Source organism: Linepithema humile, chromosome 1, assembly GCF_040581485.1.
Source record: "Linepithema humile isolate Giens D197 chromosome 1, Lhum_UNIL_v1.0, whole genome shotgun sequence".
Lineage (NCBI taxonomy): Eukaryota > Metazoa > Arthropoda > Insecta > Hymenoptera > Formicidae > Linepithema > Linepithema humile.
Genome location: NC_090128.1, coordinates 13,722,770 through 13,746,464, shown reverse-complemented (window position 1 = coordinate 13,746,464; position 23,695 = coordinate 13,722,770). Strand labels below are relative to the sequence as shown.

Sequence of the window (23,695 nt, the reverse complement as noted above, 5' to 3'; positions counted from 1 at the left end):
ACTGGGATTGCATTATAACAGGATAATACAAGACAGATAGATAGTCTGATCTGTACTATCTTGTTTAGTACAGTTCCAGTGCAGCTATAAAGAACAAATGATTTCCTGCAAGAGCGAAATTAGTTATTTGATACCACCAGAGAGAGCGGTACTGTCAAAGTATTTATGTCAAAATATTGTACATTTCTTGCAAATTATTTTAATGAAATTATTGCACATAGACATAATTCATTAGACTTTATTGACAGCAAGGTACTCTTGATCTAGTTATTAATAAGATTCTCTCTTACATTTTTCTTTTTGTGATAAATATATTTTGTTCCGATTGAACATTGAAGATGTAAGTTGACTATTACGATACCTATTCAATATACAATTAAATATTTATAAATCTTTATACTTAATAATTCTTTTTACATAAAAGATATTTAGTAGTAATATAATTGCGTATAACATAATAATCGTAATATTGTAGTTCTAACCTCTAACCTATATCTTTACTAAGTATCCCGACAGCATAAATGCCTTAAAGACATTTGTAACGATGCAGCATGCATCGTCACGGCTACGGACCGAACATCGTCCGTAGCCAAAAAGGGCGCATCGCGCGCCGACAAACTTTTCATATAAACACCGACGGTCAATCGCCGGACGGCCCCCCACACCCGACCGTTTTCGAAATTTACCAGGTGGGGGTCCACCGGCTAAACCGCCGATGCTTGCCGATCCTTCGCCAGTCGGGCGGCAGCCGGGTATAAAAGAGGCCCGGCTGTACGCTTTTCTACCAGATCCCGTTCACTGCTCGCCAGTGAACGTCCTGTTGCGAGAGCACTCGTAATCCTTCGAGAATACTCGAAGTCTATGTCCAGCAGCCTCACGAGCACGAGCATACTCGTGCACCAATCGAGCATACTCGGCCCCAGGAACCGCTTCCACGTTACGGGCACACCCGTATCTTCGCCGAGCATACTCGGCTCTAGCCCGCGATACGAGAATACTCGTATTCCTGCCGAGCATACTCGGCCGCCAGGAACCGTCCTCCGTTCCGTCGTGCGAGCATACTCGCACGTTACCGAGAATACTCGGTTTCGTCTCCTCGCATACGAGCATACTCGTATATTACCGAGCATACTCGGTTTCGTTTCCTCGCATACGAGCGCACTCGTATTCTAACCGAGCATACTCGGTCTCGTTACCTAAATACGAGCACACTTGTATATTACCGAGCGCACTCGGCTTCATTCTTACATACGGGCCTACCCGTATACCACCGGGAATACTCGGCTCCACGTTAGAACACCAGCCATTTCGAGACGCGGGCAATACGCGCGTCTTCGCTCCCGTCTTCATCCTTTTAAAATCGGGTCCTCAAATCCGGCAGGCAATCGCGAACTAATCGAATCAACAGCGAACATCGAAATCACCACGCACGCGCCCGAGCATATCGATCAGTCGATCGACCATCGACGCCGCTCGAACGTATCGATCTACGCGCTCGCAGTCGCCTAGAGACAATTACGGCACCCGCGCTTGCGCCGACACTTGCTCGTCACCGCACGACCACCGTTACACATTGTTCGACACCACCGAGATAAAATTATAACCCGCGTTCAAACAAAGATATTAAACGCTTTGTATCCACGCGGATTTGTATATAGCAGCCCCTTCATCAGTTGAGAAATAAATCTTATTTTATTTTATTCTTTCGCTTTACTCATTTCATCCGAGCATTCTTTTACGTGCCCCCAACCGACCGAACTCCTGACTCCGACGAGTTATTCCGCGTAAAACACCGTACCGTTTCACATTTAAAAAACTAAGAGTTTAAAAGATGTCTTTAAGATACTTGTGCTGTCCGGGTATATTTTGAATTTTGACGTTGTAGAATAATGATCAATCTCACCTCGATAGCACAATATTTATACATCCAGCGTCTCGAGAGATCTAATTTGTTTAATCAACATTCCAATAACTTTTACGCATAGAACTCTTCGTAAAAATAAAAAGTGATTACAAACTGACACGAAATGTCACTTGAAATCGATAGAATTATCGACATACGACCAGCGTCTCACCTTTATACTCGAAAAAATACGTTTTTCAGCCAAATAATTTTTTAAAAAAAGTTCTAATTGTTGTAACTATCAGAACTCTTTGGAAAGACATTGTGCATGCCCAGAACTATACGAGAGCTAAGTTGGAATAAACAGAACTCTTGAAAATCGATCAGCGTCTCATCTTTATACCTGAAAAAACACGTTTTTCGGGTAAAATAATTTTTTTTTATATTTCTAATTGTTGTAACCATTAGAACTCTTTGGAAAGACATTGTGCATGCCTAGAACTATACGAGAGCTAAGTTGGAATAAACAGAACTCTTGAAAATTGACCAGCGTCTCACCTTTATACCTGAAAGAATACGTTTCTTGGGCAAAATAATTTTTTTTTTAATTTCTAATTGTTGTAACTATCAGAACTCTTTGGAAAGGCATTGTGCATGCCCAGAACTATACGAGAGCTAAGTTGGAATACACAGAACTCTTGAAAATCGACCAGCGTCTCACCTTTATACCTGAAAAAATACGTTTTTCGGGTAAAATAATTTTTTTTTTTAATTTCTAATTGTTGTAACTATCAGAACTCTTTGGAAAGGCATTGTGCATGCCCAGAACTATACGAGAGCTAAGTTGGAATAAACAGAACTCTTGAAAATCGACCAGCGTCTCACCTTTATACCTGAAAGAATACGTTTTTTGGGCAAAATAATTTTTTTTTTTAATTTTTAATTGTTGTAACTATCAGAATTCTTTGGAAAGGCATTGTGCATGTCCAGAACTATACGAGAACTGATTTGGAATAAACAGAACTTTTAAAAATAGGCCGGCGTCTCATCTGTATATCTATAGATATAAGGATTCGCTTGTTCTTATTTTATCTTTATTGATATTTTTTTGCTTTTAGAAGGCAGAACTCTTCTTAGAACTCTTGTAGAACTATAAATCTTTTAATTTCCAACAATTATTGATAAGGAAAATGTCGTAGGACAAAGTGAGACGCTGCGTGAAGTTGGCGTCTCAGTTTGTCCTGAGGCATTTTCGTTGGTTTAATAGCCAGAACTATTTGTTTAAACTATCAGGAACTCTAGAACTATTGAAAATAAAGTCAGAACTCTTAATTATTTGTGAGTTTCCGCGAAATAATACGCCAGCTTCACACACACGATAACACCAATTGTAATTTTGGTGGCGCTCAAAGAAAAGGCAAAAATAATGTTTTTTATAAAATTCAAAGAATGTGTGACAATAAGTTAATTGGTGTCAATTGTGCCGCCCACATATGCAATAATTGCATTTGCACTGGTTCGGAATGTCTCCCAATTGATATTGAAGTTATATTAGTAAAAATTTATTCATATTTTTACATCTATACAATCAGAATTGAAAATTTTAAGGAAATTTGTGATGATGTAGATGTTCAATATCACAAATTACTAGGTTACAGTAAAACCAGATGGTTGACTCTGTTACCAGCTTTAGAAAGGATTTTGAAATTGTTCCATCCTCTTAAATTGTATTTTTTGGAGCAAGAAAAATGTCCTACAATTTTAAAAATCTTTTTTAACAATCCTTTTGCTGAAGCATGGTTATTTTTTGTTCACAGTCAAGCTTATACTTTTCATACACATATTCTAAAAATAGAATCTCAAAATATTTCTATGTGCGAAACTTTCCATATTTTAAAAAAATTAAAATTAAAATTAATTGAACGTAAACAACAAGAGTTCCTACCTATAAATGTTAAAAAAATTATTTTAGAATTAGAAATATACCAAAGCCATAAAGTTAAATTATTTAAAGAAAATGTGCAATTATTTTACCAAATCTGTATTGAATATTTAAATCAATGGGACAATGCTTTCCTAGAAATGGAAGTATTTGAATGGATTCTTTTACGAGAAATTCCATTATTATGGTCAAAAGTGGAAGAGAGTCTTTCTCTTATTTTAAATAAAATAGAACTAAATATTGATGACGGTGAACTATTTGATGAAGTTTGTTGCATAAGAAGCTATATTACCAAAGAAAAACTTGAAGAGTGGCAAAAAAATACAAGAATGCCTTGTGATAAAAAATGGATAGAAATATTTAAGCATTTTAATGAGAAACAAATATCTTTTAAAAATATATTAAAAATTGTTGAATACTGTTTATGTCTTCCAGGCTCAAATGCTCCAACTGAAAGAACATTTTCAATTATTAATAATTTTTGGAGCAGCGAAAAAGCACAAATAAAAGTTGAAACTCTAGAAGCCTGCATTCGCACAAAATTCAACTACGATATGAATTGTTTGCAGTTTCATGATTTTCTCAAAAATAATCATAAACTTTTAAAAAAAATCCATTTATCTGAAAAATATCATTAAATAATATTATATGAATATCAAAATTAATATTATAAAAATTATTCATCCGGATTGAACATTAAAAATGTAAGTTAATTATTACAATACCCATTCAAATATGCACTTGAATATTTATAAATCTTTATACTAATCTTTTTACATGAAAGATATTTATAGTAATGTAATTGCGTAGTAATATAGTAATTATGATAATGTAGTACTAACTTATATCTTTATTAAAGGTACTTTTTTATGCTGACGTTTGATACTGAATTTCAGCGTCAAAAGACATCATGTGATCAAAAATCGCTGCAATGATTCGTTATTTTTAGTTACGTGATGTCTTCTAACGCCGAAATTGAACGTCGAGCGTCAGCATGAAAAGGTACCTTAAGTATATTTTGATGTAAAACATTTAAATAGTAGTTTTAATGAAATTAATTTTTATTTTAGCTCATGACGCCTAAAAGAAAATGCTTATTTAACGATAAATTACAAGAAGAGTTCCTTTTTATGAAGAAGATAACCATAGAAAATGATATTAGATGTGAGAAATGGCTATTTCAATATCTCAAACAGTGGAGAAGCGGCAATAAAATAGCACAGCAGCACATAGAACATAGAGACATTTAAACATTAAAGAGGCTGTGTGTGTGTGATCTAAAGGTTTCATTGGGCTTGTTCGTTTTAGCTACACTGGGGCTGCTCTGGGTCTGCTCTACACAGGATAATACAGGACAGATAAATAGTTTGTCCTGTATTATCTTGTTTAGAGCAAACCCAGAGCTGCCCCAGTGCAGTTAAAACGAACAGGCCCATTATATCACAGATAAAATCACTTTTTAGAAGTGAAAAATTTTGTGCTAAAAATCTTTGGTTCTTAATGAAGATAGTTGGAGCTATCATTTAGCAACATAATCATTTGTTTTGTTCAAATAACTGCACTTAAAAATAAGAATAATAAAGAAATATGTTTTTATGTTTATTACATTAAATTTTTGTCATTAAAATTATTCACATTTAAATCGTTATTTTTTTTATCGGAAACCTATTTAGGAAATATATGTATAAGAGGCGAATTAGTTTGAAATAGCCACGAACGGAGTTAACTTTTTTTTTGTTTGTCGACGCACAGTGTTAAAATTCTGAATGTCAAGTGAACATTATTAGTCATAAATTCATTTAGAAGCATATCGGAACGAAAACCCTGAAATTTTTTGATTTGTCCTTTATTTCCTTTTCGAAAATATGGTCACCGTAAGTATCTCCCAAAACGGATAGTTTTGGGAATATGACCGCATTTTAAGTGTTATAAAATTTTTAAACTATTATTTTTGTTATTAAACTTCAGGGTATTTTGTTCTGTTCATTTTGAATTAATTAATCGCATTTAAAATAATTTGTTATATGAAACCGTCACCTGCATCATTGAATATAGTTGCCGTTTAACCTAATACATCAAGTTTTATTATTTACTATAAAATATAATGTGACATCAAGTGTTAATAAAAATAATATCGTTACATAATGTTTAAACAGATATATTAACTCAAAATAAGTGCAACATATTCATACATTAATATAGCACAAATATGCCACCCAAAATAAAAAAAGATTTAAATTACATTGGCAATCACCAAAAACGCCGATTAATCGAGCAAGGAATTAAAAATATTATAAGTGGTTGTAAAAATGAACCTACTGAAATTCCACCACTTTCCCCTCAGTACTACAAAGAATCAGCTCTAGAAATTGTGTCATTGCCATCAGTTATCAGTCCTACAGCAACATGTAGTCAGTCCGAAAGCATTACAGTAAGCTCAACAATTTTTGAGAAGAATCAAGAAAATATCAATAATCACGCACATAATATCCTGCATACTAATTATTATAGCGAAAGTGATGCAAACAGTTTTGCAACGCAACCTTCGAATAGAATTTTTCCCCAAGATCTACTTTTCCTCAAAGAAGTGTAAGAGAGAACTCTATATTATTTTCTTTCTTTAGTTGAATGAGTCTCTCTCTTTCTAACATTGTAAGCCGAGAGCACAAGCTTTTACATAAAGCATAACGCATAAGCATAAGGAAATTGATTGGTCTATATATAAGCATAAGCAAATGCATAAGGAAATGGACCAATCAATTTCCTTATGCTTATGCGTTATGCTTTATGCAAAAGTCTGTGCTCCGGCCAGTATACTGCACGCGCTGCAGTTGCCATGCGTGCGATAGGTCGTTGCTGCGCTACGAGAAAGCGCTAGCGCGTTGCAATCTGATTGGCTCATGCCGATGTAGCGGTTGGGGACATGTGAACATCGGCATGCTGGGTTCGAGGCCTTTTGGTCTCCGTCCGTGACACGGATAACATTATATTAGAATAAAGTTATGAGTTTTCTGTGAAATACGGTTCTTAGCTCTGTCATCCCTCCGTCCCTCATTGTGAAGTTCAATCTCCTTCGGATCCTGACAACCACCTCGTGCATACTCAATGAGCTATCTTACAGTTCAGAAGTGGGATGACCGGATGATCTACGATATCGAAGATCTACGTGTGTGGAAAATCGAAGATATTCGTAGTGAAGTGACGGACAGAACTTTCGTATTAGCATCTCAGTCAGTGCGTGTCGCCTTTAGACTCTTTTATTTCGTCGTGGCTAGTGCACGCAGCACGTGATCGGTGCATCGCCTTTTTCGACCGTGTTCATTGTAAAATCACACGATCGTGGCTCGCACCGCCATCTTGTGCATCTGGTACATCGCCTTTTTCGACCGTGTCATTGTGAAAAATCACGCGATCGTGGCTTGCACCGCCATTTTGTGCATTCGTGAGGGAAGCACTCCCATTGGCTGTGTCTTTGTTGTTATCTGTTACCGCGTGTTTTTGTTTGGTGAAACTTACGGGTAACAGCCTTGAAAAATAAAGAACGAACGATATCAGGAAACGTTTTGGTTCTTCAAAGAAAAAAAAAAAAAAAAAAAGACGCTCGCGAGTTGTCGTGTCGTCAAGCGGACATTTTGTGCGTAAAAAGCATTTATTCGTAGATCGCACTGTTGTAACTGCGCTGTCTTCGCTTATAGTGATTGTTCACGTCACGCAATTCCATCAGACTTGCCGGGCGGTAATAATTCGTGTCACGTTAAACAGTTTTTCGATCTTTCAGTGCTGTGCATTTGTCTTTGCGTTAATATACGTCTCGCTATTACGGACTTACGATCTCGCAGTGTTCTGCTTACTGTCTTTGCGTTAGTGGTGATTCTCGTCGCGCAATATTTTCAGACTTTTCGTACAGTTACACGTCACGTTTTTATTTGTGATCATGCTTCGACGTCGTCTCGAAGGTTGTACGGTGAAGCAACTCAGAAAAGAAGCACTGTGTTACGGGTTGACACCTCAAAAACATCGTGATACTTTGATCAACCAGTTACAAACGTATCTCGAGAGCATTGGGCCGCTCCGAGATGAGAATTGTGAACCATTTTTGGGCTTCACTCCGTCATCAGCTCGCAGACAAGAATTTCCAGTTCTCGGTTCGGAGCACGAAGAGGACTCCCATTCCCATGTGTCGAATCACGAAGAATTTATCACAGCATCTACTCATCCTCAGATGGACACTAGAAGCAATCCACCTCAATGGTTCACCCAGTTTGCTGATCTCATGCGTCAACAACAAGAAACGCAAAGCGCACAGCAGACGCAGATGATGACTCAGTTCGCCCAAATGATTACCACGATCAATTCGAGAGGAAACGACAGACGTACAGCTCCTCAGGTAACGCCTAGTCTAGCTCCTCATAATTCTGATTCAAGTTCCAGCGCATCCGGCCGCGAGAGTGGTACAGTGTTAGCCACGCTTCCCACGGCACAAGCGATTACGCTTTTAGCGTCGCAGATTCCATCTTTCTCGGGCTCCGACGAGGATAACGTCGAATTATGGGTGAAAAAAGTTGAGCGAGTTGCACACATACACGGTGTCGCAGACGAAGTAATTCTTCTTGCGGTCTCTGGAAAACTCACCAAAACGGCTCGTGATTGGTTTGACTTAAACACAGGCACAATCAACGAAACCTGGCTCAGCTTCAAAAGAGCGATTCAAGGAAGGTTCAAGAAAACTGTGCCGTATCACGTGGCAATGCAAAAGGCTGAAAGTCGTAAATGGTTATCCGGCAAAGAATCATTTCATGAGTATGCGATGCATAAACTTAAATTGTTACAGAACCTTAATCTTCCCGAGAAAGAAGCCATCAATTTTTTAATAAATGGAATAACCAATCCGGCGTTACGTGGCATGGCCTTACTTCTGGGCGCAGGATCAACGGATAAATTTTTGGAACTGATGCATGAGCTGATAATCACATACGGTGATGAATACAAACGGTCGCCGCCTCCTACCAAGAAGTTTTTCAAGGAAAAATCTAATGGATCAACCACGACAATTGGAAAGTCTGCTGAATTACCGAAGGATGCTTTCTGCGTCTACTGTCGTACGAAGGGGCACATGAGAGCTGACTGCTTTCGGCTGAAGAAGAAGGAGCAGGCCAAGCAGCCTTCATCCTGTTCTTCAAAGACAGCGGTTGCGGTCGTCGAGGATTCTGCTGCGGTCTCCGAGGACGCTCCGTCTTCCAGCTCATCGGTTGCATTGATAAGTACACACAGGTTAGAGATTTCCGATCCGATTCTTAAGGTGATTAAGATTAATGATATTTCGTGCGAATTAGATTCTCTCCTTGATTCAGGTAGTCCGGTCTCTTTTGTACATCCAACAATTATTAATCGGTTTGTAAATCAATCGTCCAAAATCAATAATAAGATTTGTCTGTTCAAAGCGATCAATGGTACTTCCATACCGGTTCTCGGTTCTATTACGGTTAATATTCAATTAAAAGAACTTCCGGGTGTCATGCTTAATGCAGATCTTTTTATAATTAAAGATAATCAGTTTTCAGCTGATTTGTTACTTGGTAGAGATTTTATCTCAAATAATAATCTTTCAGTTACTTACACTCCGCTGAAAGGTGTCTCAGACACAGTAAAATTATTTGCGGAAGTCGCCTCAACGGAAATTGTAAATGATTCTTTTGATAATTTAGAATCATCTGTATCGGATATCAGTATTGATTTTAATGAATCAGAGAAAAAGAAATTGATCGACTTGTTAAAGGAAGTCGATGAAACTCCGGTTCAGCACGTTGACGACGGTCACGCGGTAACTGTAGCTCTTAAAAATAACACTACTTATGCATATCCGCCTAGACGTTTTGCTTGGTCCGAAAGAATTCAAATCCGTGATATTACGGACGATTTGATGAAACGGGGTATTATTAAAACAAGCATTTCTCCGTATTGCGCTAGAGTTGTTCCGGTCCACAAAAAGAATGGCACTATGCGGTTGTGCATTGACTTACGACCTTTAAACGAACGGGTCATAAAGCAAAAATACCCATTTCCTTTCATTGAGGATTGTCTTGCACGACTTAGTGATAAAAAGGTTTTCTCCCTCCTAGACCTTAAAGATGGTTTCCATCAAATCAAGGTGCATCCCGAGCATACGAAGTATTTTGCATTTGCCACGCCTGATGGGCAATTCGAATATACACGGTTACCTTTTGGATATTGTGAGGCTCCGGCCGAATTCCAAAAAAGGCTCATTCAAATTCTTCAGCCTTTAATCCGGGAAGATAAAGTATTAGTTTATATTGATGACATTTTGGTTCCTTCCGTTTCGACGGAGGAAAATTTGTCTATTCTAAAACAGGTTCTATTGTTACTAAAGCAGTATGACTTTCAATTAAATTTTAAAAAATGCCTCTTTCTAAAGAAAGAAATTGAATATTTAGGCTATATTCTGTCTTCCGTTGGAATCACTCTGAGTCCGCGTCACACTAAAGCGGTACAAGATTTTCCTCAGCCACGAAAAATGGTTGAAGTCCAACGTTTTCTCGGGCTTACTAACTATTTTCGTAAGTTTATCAAGGATTACACGGTAAAGGCTAAACCTTTACAAAACTTAACTCGTAAATCTGTTGAGTTCGATTTCAATAAGGATTGCCTTCGTGCATTCCAAATACTTAAAAGTGAGTTGGTTTCCTCACCGATCTTACAGCTGTATAATCCTCATGCTGTTACCGAATTGCACACGGATGCAAGTGTTGTAGCTCTTGCAGCTATTCTTTTCCAAAGGCAGAGTTCTGGTCAATGGGCACCAATCGCCTATTATAGTCAGGCAACCAATAATGCTGAAGCGAAGTACCACAGCTTCGAGCTAGAAATGTTGGCTGTGGTGAAAGCCATTGAGCGTTTCCATATCTATCTTTACGGTTTAGATTTCACGCTGGTTACAGACTGCCATGCTTTGGTATACGCTATTAATAAAGCGCATATGAATCCGCGAATTGCAAGGTGGACACTTCGTCTTCAAAATTATCGGTTCAAGGTGGTACATCGTGCTGACCATAAAATGGCACATGTAGATGCTCTCAGCAGGGTAGCATATTCCAATGTTTTGTCGCTTGAGCGAGAGCTCGAACTCAAACAGGCCATGGATCCTCGGCTCAAAGAGATTGCCGAAAAGTTAGAATTTTCAGATCACGAAAAATTCGAGCTGATTGAAGGTCTAGTTTATCGAAAGGGTCCAGACAAACCGAAATTCGCAGTACCTGATTCTATGGTAAACAATGTTATTCGTGTTTATCACAACGATATGGCGCATTGTGGAGTTGAAAAGACAGTTCATGGTATATCTTCCAATTACTGGTTTCCGGCTTTGCGCAAAAGAGTACACGATTTCATTGGAAATTGTCTTGACTGCTTGATCTCTAACACTGCAGTTAACGCTAGCGAAGGTGAGTTGCAGATCACTGAAACTCCCACGCAACCCTTTCAGATCCTTCATACGGATCATTTCGGTCCGTTGATTGAAACGTCTCACGGGTACAAGCATATTTTGGTGCTTATAGATACATTCACTAGGTATACTTGGTTTTTTCCCGTCAAAACTACTTCTTCTAAAGAAGTCATAAAACAATTTGTTCCTCTTTTCCGCTTTTTAGGCAACCCTAAAGAAATAGTTTCCGATAGAGGCACTGCCTTCACCTCTCAGGAGTTCGGCGAGTTCCTTCGTTCTAGGAACATCAAACAACGATTAGTTGCTGTCGCTGCTCCATGGGCAAATGGTTTGGCCGAACGGGCGAACAAATTTCTGAAATCTTCTCTGAAGAAACTAGTTGAGGAAGGACAGGATTGGAGTTCCTGCATAGATACTGTCCAGTATGTTGTTAACAATACGTTACATTCTTCTCTGAAGGCTTCTCCTTCAAAATTATTACTTGGTTTTGACCAACGAAATCATGCTGACGCTTTATTAGCTCAACGTCTCTCTGATATCGCCAAATTTGAATTGGATGTTGAACAAGAAAGGGAATCAAGTCGAAGGTTGGCATTGGAAGTAGCTGAGAAAATTAAATGCTACAACAAGTCAATTTACGATAAAAGACATAGAAAACCAACGGCATACAAACCGGGCGATTTGGTTTTGATTAGAGACACGACTATCAAACCGGGTGAAGACAAAAAGTTAAAGTCTAGCTATAAATGACCTTACAAGGTCACTAAGGTCTTGGATAAAAACCGGTTTGTGGTTCAAGATATTCCCGGATCAAGCCTAACGTCTAGGTCATATAATTCAATTCTTTCTCCAGATCGATTAAAGTTATGGATTAAGCCGCCGATAGAACCACTACCAGAATCAGTTAAACATTAAGTAGTTTTTGTTTGTGTTCAATTTTGTGTCTTTTCTCCGCCGTTCTTGCGCAAAATTCAACTTTTAATTGTGGTATTGTGATTAATTTTACACCGCTCTAGTGTAATCTCAACATTTAATTTTGGTTTATTTTATTTTGGTTTCTTTTTCGGTTCTTGCTTTAGCATTTTTAAATTGGTTTCGCATTTAATAATTTTTTCTTCGCATCAATTTTAAGGGTATGCGGAAAATTTTGCGTAAAGTTTATATTGGTTTGCGTTTAACCTGCGTAGAAATAACCAATTAGTCTTACGCAGAATGTGATATGTACAGTTATCTTGCGATAATGTTATGAAAAACTGCGATATTTTGCGTTATTTCCTGCGTCGTTTCTTGCGTTATTTTCTTGCGTTCATTTTACATGCATACGTAGCATCGTCAATTGCGTTTTATGCGTCGTTTGATACGTTATTCTCATGCGTTATTTTCATGCGTTATTTTCTTGCGTTAATTTTACAAGTACGCGTCGTGACATAATTAAGGCTGTATAAAATGCGTAGCGATTGTAATAACCCTTTCAAAAGGAATATTTTTAATGATAATCCGAGCCAAAGACAAAGTCATATATTTAAAGTGTAGTTTGTGATATTATACCAAAGATCTGACTGTGATTCGCAAAAAAAAAAAAAAAAAAAAAAAAAAAAAAAAAAAAAAAAAATATTGTGATTAGTTTAAGACTGAAATTAATTAAGATTTAGCAAAATACTGTTATGGTATAAGTTATTGTAATGGTTTGTCATTATTAATAATTGTAATAATTTGTTATTATAGAAGTCGTTCGGGACGAACGATATTGTCAGGCTGGCCGAACTGTAAGAGAGAACTCTATATTATTTTCTTTCTTTAGTTGAATGAGTCTCTCTCTTTCAAACATTGTATACTGCACGCGCTGCAGTTGCCATGCGTGCGATAGGTCGTTGCTGCGCTACGAGAAAGCGCTAGCGCGTTGCAATCTGATTGGCTCATGCCGATGTAGCGGTTGGGGACATGTGAACATCGGCATGCTGGGTTCGAGGCCTTTTGGTCTCCGTCCGTGACACGGATAACATTATATTAGAATAAAGTTATGAGTTTTCTGTGAAATACGGTTCTTAGCTCTGTCATCCCTCCGTCCCTCATTGTGAAGTTCAATCTCCTTCGGATCCTGACAACCACCTCGTGCATACTCAATGAGCTATCTTACAGAAGAAAATAAAAATACACTTACAGATGATCTACGAAACTGGGCCATTGAGCATAATATCTCTAAGACTACTGTGTTGACGCCTTTATTAAAAATCCTGAAAACACATGGATTAGATGTACTTACCGATGCAAGAACACTACTTCATATTCCTCAAAAAGTACAGTTAATAAATATGTCTCCTGGTCAGTACTACCATTTTGAGTTAAAAGCGCCTTTGTTAAGATCGATTAAAAAATATTATGCTCTAAAACAAGTGCCACCTGAAATTCTGCTTTCTATTAACGTCGATGGCCTTCCTTTGACAAAAAGTTCCGGTAGTCAATTATATCCGATTTTAGGAGCTGGTTGAAGTTTGGAACGTTCCTGAAACGATTTTTTAAAAATGATTTGTCGCTCTTGTCCTTTCGCAGGGAGGAAGTTTTGAGACCCACAAACAAAGTACAAAAGAGACCGATCCGATACATGCGTCGGAAGACACCCTTATACCCGAAAAACCACCCCCAAAATCACTTAAACAATTCTAGCCAAGCTAAAAATGACTTGTCGCTCTTTTCCTTCTGCACAGAGAAAGTTCCGAGGCCCTCACACGACATGCAAAAAAGACCGATTCGATACATGCGTCGGAAGACACCCTTATACTCAAAAAACCACCCCAAAGCGTCTAAAAAATCCTCGCCTAACAAAAAATAACTTGTCGCTCTTCTCCTTTAGCATAGAAAAAGTTCTGAGGCCCTCACATAACATACATAACAGACCGATCCGATACATGCGTCGGAAGACACCCTTATACCCAAAAAACCACCCCCAAAATCACTTAAACAATTCTAGCCAAGCTAAAAATAACTTGTCGCTCTTTTCCTTCTGCACGGAGAAAGTTCCGAGGCCCTCACACGACATGCAAAAAAGACCGATTCGATACATGCGTCGGAAGACACCCTTATACCCGAAAAACCATCCCCAAAATCACTTAAACCATTCTAGCCAAGCTAAAAATGACTTGTCGCTCTTTTCCTTCTGCATGGAGAAAGTTCCGAAGCCCTCACACGACATGCAAAAGAGACCGATTTGATACATGCGTCGGAAGACACCCTTATACACAAAAAACCACCCCAGAGCGTCTAAAAAATCCTCGCCTAACAAAAAATAACTTGTCGCTCTTCTCCTTTAGCATAGAAAAAGTTCTGAGGCCTTCACATAACATACATAACAGACCGATCCGATACGTGCGTCGGAAGACACCCTTATACCCGAAAAACCACCCCCAAAATCACTTAAACAATTTTAGCCAAGCTAAAAATGACTTGTCGCTCTTTTCCTTCTGCACGGAGAAAGTTCCGAGGCCCTCACACGACATGCAAAAAAGACCAATTCGATACATGCGTCGGAAGACACCCTTATACCCGAAAAACCACCCCCAAAATCACTTAAACTATTCTAGCCAAGCTAAAAATGACTTGTCGCTCTTTTCCTTTTGCACGGAGAAAGTTCCGAGACCCTCGCACGACATGCAAAAAAGACCGATCCGATACATGCGTCGGTAGACACCCTTTTGGGGGTGGTTTTTCGGGTAAAAGAGTGTCTTCCGACGCATGTATCGGTTCGGTCTCTTTTGCATGTCGTGTGAGGGCCTCAGAACTTCCTTTATGCGAAAGTAGAAGAGCGACAAATCATTTTTAGTTTGAGGAGAATCGTTTAATTAATTTTGGGGGTGGTTTTTCAAATATAAGAGTGTTTCCGACGCATGTATCAGATCGGTCTCTTTTGCATGTCGTGTGAGGGCCTTGGAACTTTCTCCGTGCAAAAGCAAAAAAGCGACAAATCATTTTTAGCTTGTCTAGAATTGTTTAAGTGATTTTGGGGGTGGTTTTTCGGGTATAAGGGTATCTTCCGACGCATGTATCGGTTCGGTCTCTTTTGCATGTCGTGTGAGGGCCTCAGAACTTTCTCTATGCGAAAGTAGATGAGCGACAAATCATTTTTAGCTTGAGGAGAATCGTTTAATTGATTTTGGGGGTGGTTTTTCGGATAAAAGAATGTCTTCCGACGCATGTATCGGTTCAGTCACTTTTGCATGTCATGTGAGAGCCTTAGAACTTCCTCTATGCAAAAGGAGAAAAGCGACAAGTCATTTTTAGCTTGGCTAGAATGGTTTAAGTGATTTTGGGGGTGGTTTTTCGGGTATAAGGGTGTCTTCCGACGCATGTATCAAATCGGTCTTTTTTATATGTTATGTGAGGGCCTCAGAACTTTCTCTATGCTAAAGGAGAAGAGCGACAAGTTATTTTTTGTTAGGCGAGGATTTTTTAGACGCTCTGGGGTGGTTTTTTGGGTATAAGGGTGTCTTCCGACGCATGTATCGAATCGGTCTTTTTTGCATGTCGTGTGAGGGCCTCGGAACTTTCTCTGTGCAGAAGGAAAAGAGCGACAAGTCATTTTTAGCTTGGCTAGAATTGTTTAAGTGATTTTGGGGGTTGTTTTTCGGGTATAAGGGTGTCTTCCGACGCATGTATCGGATCGGTCTCTTTTGTACTTTGTTTGTGGGTCTCAAAACTTTCTCCCTGCAAAAGGACAAGAGCGACAAATCATTTTTAAAAAATCGTTCCAGGAACGTTCCAAACTTCAACCAGCTATTTTAGGTGCATTACAAACCAAATTTTATACCGAGCCATTTATAATTGATATTTATCATGGCTTCGAAAAGCCTGCTGATAGCAATGAATTAATGAAGCGTTTTGTAGATGATCTTGTGGACATTCGCTCACATGGACTGTTTGTTGCAAATAAGCGAGTACAAGTCAATGTCTGTCATTTTGTATGCGACACGCCAGCAAAAAAATATATCGCAGGTACCGTAGGACATAACGGGTATTTTGGATGCGATAATTGTATACAAGAAGAGGATTATATCCAGAACCGCATGACTTTCCCTGAAATTGATAGTGCTTTAAGAACCGACGAATCATTTCGCAATAAAACGCAAGAAGAACACCACAAGAAAACCTCAATTTTAGAGAGAACAGGTGTCGGAATGGTGAGTCAGTTTCCCCTTGATTATATGCACCTTGTGTGCTTAGGAGTCATGAAAAAAAAAATATTATTTTGGATAAAAGAAAAAAAAATGTACGCATGAATAAAGAGAATATAAAAATAGCGTCTAGAGATTTATTGGGATTAAAAAATTTTGTACCGAATGAGTATGCGAGGAAACCAAGGACATTGGATCAAGTAGATCGATTTAAAGCGACTGAATTAAGACAAATTTTGCTTTACACAGGTTTGGTTGTATTTCAAAATACTTTGAATAAAGATCAATACACACATTTCGTGTGCTTAAGTGTGGCAATTCGAATACTAGCCAATGAGACTTTAAACGAACATTATCACGAGTATGCACAGGAATTGCTAATCTACTATGTGCAAATGTATCCTATTCTGTATGGCGCAAAACATGTTTCGTACAATGTACACAGTTTGATACATCTCCCATACTATGTGGCATTATTTGGCCCCGTAGACAACTTTAGTGCTTTCAAGTTCGAAAATCACTTACAAAAACTTAAAAAAAAAATCAAATCTTGCACTAGGCCACTAGAGCAACTTGTGAACAGAATAACCAAAGAAAATCTACAAAAGAAAAGTGTAGAACATCAACAGAAGATATATCCATTAATATCGTACAAAGGTGTTACTAATAGTGCAAGTAATACTACAAATAAAGTGATAAAATCTCTCCAATTCGAGAACTTTATTTTAAAAAATAACAAGCAAGATCGATTTTGCACTTTAACCAATGGATATGTTTTTGAAATAGACAAAATCATGTCTCACAATAACAAAATATACCTAACTGGATACGTATATGCAACATGTAAACCTCTTTTTGAAAAACCCTGTAATTCAACAAAGGCATCAAAGTTATATGTAAAAACGATAATGTTCCTTTGACAATTAAGTTATGTCGCATAAAATCTAAATTGGTATCACTACCACTTAATGAAGAGACATTCGTCGTATTAACATTACTGCACAAGGATTAAAATAAATAATAATATGCTAATCATGTATTTGCATAAACAATTACTTGTATTTATTATATATTTTTAAACAAACAAAATAATTTTTATAAAGCACTTAATGCAAATAACTCATTATTCAATTACTTAGCGACTCAGTGCTTGCGCAGAGCGCACATGTACGCGGTCGCACTTGTGTGTATTATCCCCTCTACGTGCTACCGCATACTACCGGAGTCATAGAAACGTAGTTCAATATTTTCGGCCGAGCGACTAATAAATGCGTGGTTTTTGAAATAAAAATTGTGATAAAAACTTAGAAGACGATAAAGTAGTACTGCGAGATGAGTGGCGGAAACAAAGAAAAAGTATGAAAAATTAGAATGTAATATTTTTCATAGTTTCATAGTATTATCGTTTATCTAAATTGCTATACCTTTGCAATTCGCTATACCTTTGCAATAAGCTCACTTTTCCTTCTGATTTTTGTAAATTTACACGATAAATAAATACTGTTTACGTATTCGCCTATAATTTCTCCTGAAGCCAGGATTTGCGGTAGTTTCATTCATCGACGATGATTCAGATTGCTCTGATGAAATAACATCAGAGGTGCCTGAATGTTGGCTAACATCAGACAGAAAAAAGTGTTGGTGGCCCAAAGCAAAAGATGTGCGTCGTCTCATTGCTAAATCAACAAAACCTTCGACAAAAGACAAAAAATGGACATTGTACGATATCAACTTTGAAGGATTGTATGGTAAGATTTTTCGATAATACTAGTTTACAAAAAAAAATTTTTTTTAATTATTTTAAATCAGATAAAGTGTTTCTTATAGATTTTTGAATGCTAAAAACGATGCCGTAAACCAAATTTCACCAGCATGTCAGGTTTCCAAAATAATTGAGGTTTAATATGTAAAAATGGGGTTTTTTGCGATATTTGATATTTTTTTGTAAGCAAGGTTGACGTTATCTTGAATTCTGATCAGAAATCATAAATGTATTGTTCATCCCCTATAAAATGCATTTTTTTTAATTTCGATATCTTACTTTTTATGCCATGTTATGAAGGATTAAAGCTAGGAGCCTCAGGAGCGCGCGCGCGCGTTCCCATATTAGAAATAGCTCCTAAATTTAATCCTTTATAACATGGCTAAAAAGTAAGATATCGAAATTTAAAAAATGCATTTTATAGGGGATGAACAATACATTCATGATTTCTGATCAGAATTTCAAGATAACGTTAACCTTTCTTACAAAAAAATATCAAATATTGCAAAAAATCTTATTTTTTACATATTAAACCTCAATTATTTTGGAAACCAGACGTGCTGGTAAAATTTGGTTTGCGGAATTGTTTTCAGGATCCAAAAATCTATAAGAAACACCTTGTTTGGTTCAAAATAATTTTTGACTGTAAACTAGTGTAATATTTGCAGAAGTAACCGTGTTCATGTTTAATTCTGATGTTAGGCATTATGTAATGATATGTGCTATTTTGTGTTTTGGATACCTTAGACAAGGCCCGTAGACGAGCTGATGATATATCATCCACCGATGAATGTATCGAAGAAAATTTAAAAGTCCCCCGTACCAAAAAAAGTGTTCTTTACACAAACAATGATGATACAACATCGGATGAAGAGCTGTTAAAACTTCTGGAATCACCAAAATTGAAAGAAAAAGTTAACTTATCTTTTCCTCAGTCATTAGTGGATAATAATATCATGCAACTTGACCTGCCAATTACAAACGAAAGTGATATTCTATCACTGAAGGATGCCCAAGTACTTGCAACAGGATTATTGACACAAGGTAACGATCAGTAATAATGTATTATTGCTAAACAATAATGTTAATGTTATTATTTAATTTTATTGTTAAATTAAGTCTAATCTATGTATTTAGAATTTGTAATTATATAATGCATATAATTATAAACACATATAATGTAAACATATAAGCATATAATTATATTATTTTATTCAGGGGTTGAATTAAATGTGAATAATTACACTAAACCTAAAATTGTAGCTGATGTCAATTTAACGAATTCTACTGTCGTACACCATCCATTTACTAAAGGTTTTTATAGTTGGTTCTTATAGTTTCTGTAGTTACATATAATGCTTTTAAATTACGTACAGTATTATTTTCACAGATTTTAAATTAATCCATTTGCAAAATTCGGGAAAGCAGAAAAGCGTGACAGAGCCTGCTTGGAATTCACCACAATCAGCTGGAAAAAGAAATGTGATAAATCCATTTAATAAAGGTTTACATTTCACTCTTATTATACTCAATAATAATTAAACAATAATTAACCAAATTCTTAATTTTTATTTTAAATGTGATACATATTTTAACAGAAGGTTTTGCAGAACCAAATTTATCTTCTGAAGAACCATTTCGTTGCATTCTTGGTATGTTAACTAATTTTGTTTATAATTAAAAATTTATATTTATATTCATTATACACGATTTTTTCAGATATGATGATGGAAATAGTGAAAAACATGGCCACAAAAGGTATAAACTGCTTATTTTGATGAAGTTATTTATATGCAATAAAAAAATGTGTAGTTTTCTAGTTTCAAAGCTTATTATTTGAATTAAATTATAGATCTCCACGTTTCCACGTTGGTGGCAGAAGTAACTAAACAATCACTAGAACTTGCCGCTCTCAAAAAATTATTCTTAGATAATACACTAGCTCAAAAAGTTGTCCATACGGAAACAAATAAAATTGTCAAGAATTTGCCGCTGGGATCTTTAGCAGTTTTATAAACTTTTAATCAAGAGCTACAAAACGATAAAGCTTTTACTGCAAATTTTGTAAGTTTTTAATATTTAAATTTATAATTGTAAATATAATAATGACATAATAATAATTCTTTATTTTTTATATTATACATTATAACATACTAATTACAATTCATAATTAATTAATAATATATAATGTAATATTGTAATTCAATGTAGAATACTCCTAATTGACGGAAATATACAACTCACACGCACACGCACACATGCACACATATATTTATTTATTTAATATTTTTATTTTAGACGAACTATTTGCTTGGTGTGGGCGGCAAAAATGCTAAAGATTGCATTTTAAGGATGCTACAAAAAGTATTCTCTAGCGCAGTGGCCAAGGATTGTTCTTGGTTAGGACAAAGAAACAACTTTAAATTACAAGGACTTTACATCATTGAAATTTTACGAGATAAATCGAATAGTAATTTCTTATTCTAATTTTTAGAGTTTAATATTTAAATTCTATTAAACACAAATTTGCTCTTTCAGCTAAGTTAATAATTTATATGAATTAAAAATGTTTTCATTTATTCTATAGATACTGGCACAGCCCATTATCAATATACAGAGACGGCTTTTGAGGAAATCGTGAGCGAATGGTTCCGTCAAGGAAAACAAAGGGATTCACGCATAAATAAAAAAGCTGTTCGGGCGCCCGTTGACAAGAATAGAAATACAGAATAGTTTTTTATTACTATATTCTTCTTATAATGTAACTTATAAGTTTATTTTCATTTTTTATATGTAATTGTCAAAAAAGTTTAATTTTGTTCTATTATTATATATAACTTTTATAACGACAAGTTATATAAAAAGTTTTAAAAACAAATAATAAGTTTTGTTCGCATTATAAATATATTTATTATTTTTATTTCAGGTTAATAAATCATATTTAATTATTTTTGAAATCTCGTAGAAAACTTGGGAAGAACACTTAGTTGATTTAATAATAATGCTTTGTATGAGCATATTATTATTTTGTTGTTCTTCTTAACGTTTTTCTATTAGATTTCATAAATAATTAAAATAATTTGAAATCTTTTCTTTTTTCCCTCCCGTATATAACTATAATATCACCGAGATATATACCTAACTCTCTCTATACTACATACTTGTTATAAAACGGTATTGATGAGATAAACATTAATATTCTATAAATGTTACCTCTGATATATAACCACATTAGACCGTCAAACAACCATAGACATAATTTTTGGTAATTGTTACCTCTATGATACATCAACAACGGTTATAACCGTGATGTCATTGTTCCCTGAAATGTGGCGGACATTTTGGAGCTTCGGTACTTTCCATGTATCTTACATTTGACATAGCTATTACTTCCGAAAGAACAGCCGTTCTATCATAGTTACATTATTATTATAAATCATTGTTGACTGGGTTTAGACATATAATATTAGATCAAAAATTTGATTTATAAATCCTTTTTATAAAGAAGTTAGGTTATATTCATTTATTGAAATACATTGCAATGCATAAAATTGTTATTACATATTTAACAGATTTAAATATATTATATATTATAAATGTTTATAAAATATTTACCTTTTATTAGTTGTTGTATACAGGGTGCGTCAGCTAAATCCGGACAAAACAAATTGTTTATTAAAACACTCTTTAGACTCAGAAAAAACTTGAAATTATGAAATATTTTTTTGTACGTTGCTTAAGGGATCCTCTCTGAGTGCAATTATTCTATATAACCCCCGTTTGCTGCGATCACTGCTTCAATCCTTTGCCTGAAGCGCGAGCACGCTCTTTTCAACTGCTCCTTGTCTAAATCAACGAATGCTGCTTCAATAGCGGCTTGAAGAGTTGCCACATTGGGGTGCCTGGACTTGTTAGACAATCTTTCAATAACGCCCCAAACATAATAATCTAGGGGGTTTAAATCCGGACTATTAGGAGGCCAGAATTCCTTGGACCAAAACGCATCCACGTTATCGTTAAGCCAATTTTGCACTAATTGGCTTGTGTGAGCCGGTGCACCGTCTTGTTGAAAAATGTACGGCCTCCCGGAGGCCGTAGTTTCCATCCATGGCTTTATTACAGTCCTCAAAATCCGGAGGTAAACCTCCTTCGTGATGGTTTCTCCCTTTTTAAAGAAATACGGCGGCATGACATCACCCTCATTAGAGACGACGCTTAAGACGTGAACATTGGCTGGAAACTTCGTCCTGCCTATTATGGGGACATCCTCGGGATCACGGGCGAGCCAACGGTCGTTCCTTCGACTCATTTTTGTCGATCTTGAGTACTTGAAGAACCGAATAATTTCGATCGGCGAACGTCCGGCGCGAAGCGCTTCAATTATCGCCGCTCTTCGATTGTATTCCGCACTTGATTTTATTAACTCGGACATTTTAAAGGTTATACACGTTTTACACAAACATTTGACTAACGCGAACATTAACAATCATTTGTTCCTAAATTCACACGTAGCAAGGAATTCTAATTTAATTTTGTCCGGATTTAGCTGACGCACCCTGTATATATATTGTTTTTTTATATATATTCGTTTATCACACGTACTTTTTGCAGCGTGACACGGTGTATATACGTTTAAGACTCGAAACACAAGACAGTATTGTGCGTCACTTCAAGACAAAGACTTAAGGCTGTCTTAAAATTACAAGACAGCCATTCTGCTTAGGCCCTAAGAGTGGAACTATAGTTATCAATCTATAAATCTAAAATTAAAAAATGTTATTAAAAGTTATTTTCAATATCAATGTTTTAAAATATACATGATCACTTATTTTATTATACAATAAATACAATAAGTTACATTAAATTTGTTTTTTTTTTATAAATTACTCTTGTAAATAAATTTATTAATTGCTAATCTACATGCGTATGAACATTTTTTTGTTATAACTAAATTAATTTATCTTTCAATTAATTTAATTATAACAATTAACGTATTTAATATGATAAGGAGGATGTTAAGAGGATGCTGGAGTGCCTGACGAACTCCGACGCGAAAGCGCCATCATTTCGATGGAACTAAAAATGAGAGTGATATTATTTGCATAAGTCATAATCTAAGTATGAATGTATTGTGTATGCGTATGTGTGGTGCGTGTATATATTCGCATATTATTGTATAGCGCCTCTCTGATATTATCCTGGAACTAATCTTCTGTTATTTTTTCATCTGTTATACCGATATTGGACGCACACGTATGTAAAAATAGTCGGACAAGAATATTTTTTAGGTCTATATAGTTGCCCCCCCCCCTAACGCAAATCGTAAAAACATTTATATATTCGAATTGTACATTGTTTGTACATGAATGTACTATGATTTTTATTGTTTGTACATTTTTCGTTAATTTAAAAAAAAATTACAAAGTTTTCGTAACTGTGCCAATGATAGTTAGCCCCCCCTATGTCGCAATTACGTCACGTAAACTATATCTTATGAATTTATCGTGCTTAATCGTTTGTACGT

At 36.1% G+C, this 23,695-nt stretch overlaps 2 long non-coding RNA genes and 1 pseudogene across 2 annotated transcripts; all 3 read left to right on the top strand.

Annotated features, from left to right (window-relative positions):
• The first annotated feature begins 24 nt into the window (after positions 1–24).
• LOC136997638 (uncharacterized) lies at positions 25–5,427 on the top strand. Its single transcript, XR_010888287.1, has 2 exons — positions 25–340; positions 4,856–5,427. It is a non-coding gene; the product is annotated as an uncharacterized lncRNA (long non-coding RNA).
• Positions 5,428–13,365: 7,938 nt separating this feature from the next.
• LOC136997334 (uncharacterized) lies at positions 13,366–18,525 on the top strand (annotated as a pseudogene).
• Positions 18,526–19,769: 1,244 nt separating this feature from the next.
• LOC136997477 (uncharacterized) lies at positions 19,770–20,905 on the top strand. Its single transcript, XR_010888218.1, has 4 exons — positions 19,770–19,823; positions 19,891–19,929; positions 20,024–20,235; positions 20,470–20,905. It is a non-coding gene; the product is annotated as an uncharacterized lncRNA (long non-coding RNA).
• Positions 20,906–23,695: the final 2,790 nt, after the last annotated feature.